The sequence below is a fragment of the Alligator sinensis genome, unplaced genomic scaffold, assembly GCF_000455745.1.
Source record: "Alligator sinensis unplaced genomic scaffold, ASM45574v1 scaffold188_1, whole genome shotgun sequence".
NCBI lineage: Eukaryota > Metazoa > Chordata > Crocodylia > Alligatoridae > Alligator > Alligator sinensis.
Genome location: NW_005841903.1, coordinates 3643542 through 3649017, shown reverse-complemented (window position 1 = coordinate 3649017; position 5476 = coordinate 3643542). Strand labels below are relative to the sequence as shown.

Sequence of the window (5476 nt, the reverse complement as noted above, 5' to 3'; positions counted from 1 at the left end):
CACCGCTGTTTGCACCCCAGGAGGGCGGGGGAAGTGCCCCAGACCCGTGTGGCGTGAGGCGGGCTGCAGCTGCGGGGTGGAGCCGGAGCTGTGCGTGCCTTTTCTTGCCGGGGGCTGGGCTTGGAGTGGGCTCCGGCGGCGCGGAGAGGAGGCTGCAGCCACCCCGTAGTTCACCGCAGCTCCGCTCCCAGACCCTCACTGTTGTTCGGTGCAGCCCCGGCTGAACGCCTCACCTACACCCAAGCCCCAGGAAAAGCCATGGGTGTGCTGGGAGGCCGGCGGTGGTGCAATGTGGGAGCAGAGCTGTTGAGAAATTTGAGTATCTACCGCCCCCCGTCCTTGCTGTCATCTGACAGTTGGTCCTTCTGGTAACAACTGAAAATGAGAGGTGTTAAACATTTCAGCTCTCCCCACTATCTCCAATATTAGCTTCCTTTCCCCATCATCTGCATTTTTCTCCTACTTCTAACATTCATAGAATGTTTTTATGACTTGTTTATGACCTTTGCTAAAACTGCATACATTAAATAAAATTTTAGTGACCTTTGCTAGCTGTATGTTAGTTCATGACAACCTCTCATTTTGTCCCTGTATGCTCTTACTGTACTCTTACATCTGTACTTTTACAGATGGATGGAGAAATAACACTCTTTAAAATCATAGCACTTTACAGCTGATCCTCTGCACTTTATCTGCCTGCTCTATTCTACTGTAAGTGCAAGTTAAACAGTTGCATCTTTAAACCTGTTTCATTCAGGTTTAAAATTAAAGTATCCTAGCTACAGCATACCTATATAGAAGTAGACAAATCAAATAATTGGTTCAGCTGACACATTCCCAAGTGGTCAGCTTTCCTCCTGCCTTTTTTAAAAACAGTGTTTTGTTATATCTTTCCATAGTCTTGTACACATCCACACTAATATGGCTGACTACACTTTTTGAAAGACAGCTTTCTAAATTGCAAGACATTGAATAATTCATGGTTTAGCCACACCAGTCTCTTGCTGTGCTTGCACTTCTTCTCTTGCATCAGGATAACATGCTCTTGTGCCTTAATATGTTGTTTTTAAGGAATAGCCAATTGTGCCAAACAACATTTTTCACTTTAGATTTACCTTCTACATCATTCTGTCTACCAGTTCTATGAGTTTGTTGAAAGCTGCTTTTGTGAAGTCCAACATTTCTTATTTTGCTGCTCTCCTTTCTTCTTTTCCTTGGGATCACTCTCAAGCAAGTTGCCTCTTACTTTCAGATTTTCAACCAATTCCTCCTGATTAGTAAGAAACAAATTGGCCGCCTATGTGCTGAGCTGTTGGAATACATTCGGCTCACATTTTCAGTATTTAAACTGCAACTAAGAAATTCTGCACTACTATTTCACCTATAATTTTTTGTTTTAATCATGTGATTCCAAGAGCTTGGGCCTTAAGATTAATGTCATGTATCACAGGACTTCGGATGAAATTGCAAATATCAGCAACCAAATACTTTAGCATTCTAATATAAGAAAAGCCTTAGTCTGTCTGTCTGTGATGCTTTTGCCCAACTGCGCATGTGCTGATTGGCTGCGCAGCCAGATGAGTTCAAAGAGGAGCCCCTCTGCCAGTGCCACCTCCTGCAGCCCACAGGGCAGGGGCTTTCCCTGCCTCACCTTCACAGAGGAAAAGTAAAAATAAAAAAATTGCAACGAGCACTTTACAAGCAGTGGAGCCAGCTGAAGAAAAGCTCTGGTGCAGCTGCTCCCTTCATCCCACCTCCAAAGAGATTCTTTTTACAGTGTCCCCAGTGGGCAGGGAGGGAGTAGGATGTCACATGATGGAGGGGTGCATGGGCTGTGTAGTGTCCATGCACATAGGACCAGCTCCATGGCACAGGTTCCTGGATCCCACAGGCTGCACTGCTACACTTTGGCCCACAGGTGGGGACAGGCAACAGAAGGTGGAAGAACCAGGGGGAGCCCAAGGACTCCGGTGGCAGCAGTAAGAAGAGCACCCAGACTGCAAGCCTGGAGAGCACAGTTTAACCCTTCAGGGGCCACATGCAGTACACAGACCACCGACTGGACTGCCCTTCCCTAAGTGGAGTGCCACTTCCTAAGTCAACACCTGTGCTCCTAGAGCTCTAATATCCAAGGGCTGAAACTCTTCAGTACTGTTCAGCTGATTAGATCTGACAAGTTTGCAGCTGCATTTGTTAAGGCTGTACATGTTTATTACAAATAAAATTGTAACTCAAATTTTTTAGTTCTGTAGGAACAGCTTCCTTTTTCACTTCAGTTGATTCTTGATCTAATCCTAACACAAAATGTTTTATACTTACTCTTGCTAGAAAATGGAACAAGGTGAAACAGAATTTAATTCATTGCGTCATTTCTGTTTGCTACCCTAGCAACAAAAATAACATAAAGCTTTCTTGCAGTAAGGATTTTCCATGGCTGCTTATGATCTATGTGCATCAGCCCCACAAGGCTGCTTCTGATTTGCCCTCATTTGTCTACAAATCCTGCCTTTTATTTATAGCAGGTGGAGATCTGAACTGTGCTAAAAACCCAACGTAAGCAGCAGTTTTGGCACTGAACTGAAACCCATCAAACAGTAAAATTTGCTGCTTTGGGTTTTGTACAGCTGGTTGAGTGAAGATTACAGATAAATCATTTGTTTGATGGTTGGTTCAATTCTATTATTCATCAATATTGCTGTGTTGTCAACCAGCCAAAGCAAGTATGTTAAGAATTGGTTATCAGAGAATATTTTTCAGGAAATGAATCATCACAGAGAGTGGTCAAATGGTTATAACAGGCTCTTACTGGTCAGATGGCTGGTTTGTATTCTCAGCTAGGCCCATGCCAGATTACAACTCCTTGGGGAGATCGCCAATACCCATGTTTGTTTACCCATGTAGCAGGCTTACCGTTTCCGAGCTTGGGTTGAGGCCCAGGATCAAGGGTCTGCTGTTTGATTGGTGGAGCCTGCCCACCAGTCCAGAGGCAGCACAAGGGAAGCAATGCCCCACCCTTTTCCAAAGGGAGGGGGCAAGGAGCAGCTGGACCTGAATTGGAACTGTACCAGTCAGGTCCGGAGAACTTTGGGGATGGAGCCCCTGAAGGGTATAAAGGGGAAGCATGCTCAGCAAGCTGGAGAGACAATGAGGGATGGCGGGGAGAGAGAAGCTCCAGAGATTGCCATCCTTGGGACCCTGCTTGAGCTTTAGCGGTGTGCAAATCGGTGCACAGGGATCAGGCACGAGGAGCTGCTCAAGGCAGCTTGAGCCTGCGAACCCAGCAAGTGGCTGGGTAGTCAGTGTGCAGATCAGCACACACAGCTGGCCTTGGGAGCAGCTCAACACTGCTTAGGCCCCATACAGTGCAGTTGGCACATAGAGAGTCGGCCCTGAGAGCAGCTCAAGGCTGCTCAAGTTATCTGGCCTAGAGCCAGGGCTAACCAGAGCCCCAGTGTGGCTCAGCATTAAACTAAAAGAACCCTAGTGCCCAGAGCAGGGTCCGGGAAGGGGAAAGACCCCTGGCGTGAGGCTGGGGAACCAGAGCCAGTGAGGACTCAGCTCCCATAGGAGCTCCCTGGGTGCCCAACGTGGGGGCACAGGGCCCAGAGGGAAGAACCCTCAACTCGAGGCCAACAGCTCCAGGAGGCCTGAGATGGTGTGCAGACCCAGAGGCCAGATCAACAGCCCCAGAGGAAGGACCATGAATTACTGGGAACCTTGGTCCTGCAGGGGAGGCGTCCCTGGGCAAGGGACCCTGGGGGGAGTGAGCCTAGGGGGAGAAGACCCTATCCCATTTGAGGGACCAAGTGGTTGGAACCCAGGTAGGGTGTCTAATATCTGGTATAGTTATGTTTCCTATTCAGTATCTATTGTTATTGTTGGTGTTATAAATAGTTGGACGTATTAATTCTGTATAATGGGCTCTGTAAGGATGTCTTTATTAGCTAACCCACTAGTGGTATAAACTTGCTGGATTGACTGTCCTGGGATCCACCCCCCTTCTGGGTCTGAGGCACAGGTACTTACCCGAATCCCTCCCTAGGGCTGACTTCCTGCAGCTAGGAGACCTTTATATGTATATTTGTATTTATACCTCCAATTAGATCTATTTTAAAGAATTTTATATATGTATGTCGGTAATTCAATAAACTGTATATAGTTAAGAACTTTGGGCTTGGGCTAACTCTATAGAGGAAAGAGGATCTGCTCAAAAGTCTGGCATCCCTCTCACAGCATGTCCCCTCCCCCATCGCTGGCCTACTTGTCCCATCCCACCTGGGTTACACCTACATGTAATTTAACTAACTTTCCCCACAGGGTGGCACAGAGATTCATATAATTGATATCTGTGTAATACTTCACCTCTGGTCCAATTCTACCCCCCTCCCTTACGATCCTTTCACTCCTCCTCTCCTCAGCTTTATTCCTTCTGCAATATTATACTTACATCTGGAGGAAACAACTCATTCTTGGGTAACCCCCCTGCCTTTTAATCCAATCCCACTTCTTCCAGTGGGAGTAGTAAATGTTCAATATCTTGCAGGCTTGAGTCAACGGACAGTAAGGTCTTTGGGGGGAAGGTAGCTGCATACCAGGCATCTTCAGTTCATTATGTACGTGAATTTCAACAGCTCAAATAGTCCCATGGTTATGAAAAGTTGCTCTCTTAAACAGCTTCATTCTCACTAGATCCCATTACTCTATGCCAGGGGTGTCAAACTTACTCAGGGCTGGATTTTTGACCTTGGAGTTTCTCACCAAGCAGCAGTGATGGAGTATGCAGTGGCAACAATGGTGCGAGTGGCAGTCACAGGGGCTAGTACAGCTGTTGCTTGCCACCCACAGGTGACATGCATTGCCAACAGGGCTCTGTGCCATAGATTTTGGCTGTAGGCCCCACCTCCACTAGCTCTGTCTCTGAATTCGTGTGGGGTTTTTTCTTCTGTACTGCAGCAGTTCTTCATGTGGTATCCAGGTGGCTCTTTCAAAAGTGCGCTCTCTCTCTCTGGAAGGGTGTCCTTGTTGGGTGAAAGCCTTTTTAATATTGGTGAGGTGGCAATCCTGGGTGTTCTCTTCAGTGCAAATGCGGTGGTATCTGAGGGCTTGGCTGTATATCACAGCTTTTTTGGTGTGTGTCCCAGGGACGCGGGGGTTAGAAGGGTACCCCGGGGCCGGACCATGGGGGGGAGTAACCACCTACTTACCCCACACAGAGGCCGGAGCGAGTAGGGACACGCGTGCGGGGAGACCACCAGCGCTTATATCCAGCTGGGGCTGGGAGATGCCGCCCGGCTGAGATAAAAGGCGTCCCCGGAAGCAGGGCCAGGGAGGAGGCGGGGGAAGCCCGCAGGGAACCCCGAGAGCGGACCCGTGCCAGCAGGGCACATGCATCTGGCCCGACGGGGTCAACCGAGGCAGCGGAGCTGACTGCAGCGGCTGCCGCGAGAGCGGCCGGGGTAACAGCGGGGGGGGGGGG

At 48.5% G+C, this 5476-nt stretch overlaps 1 long non-coding RNA gene across 1 annotated transcript in view; it reads left to right on the top strand.

The window, feature by feature from the left end:
• The window catches only part of LOC112549395, a 20056-nt gene extending 17929 nt beyond the window's left edge, over nt 1-2127 (top strand). Inside the window, exon 5 of the long non-coding RNA XR_003092794.1 lies at nt 1919-2127. This is a non-coding gene — a long non-coding RNA (uncharacterized LOC112549395). The remainder of the gene's footprint in view (nt 1-1918) is intronic.
• Nucleotides 2128-5476: the final 3349 nt, after the last annotated feature.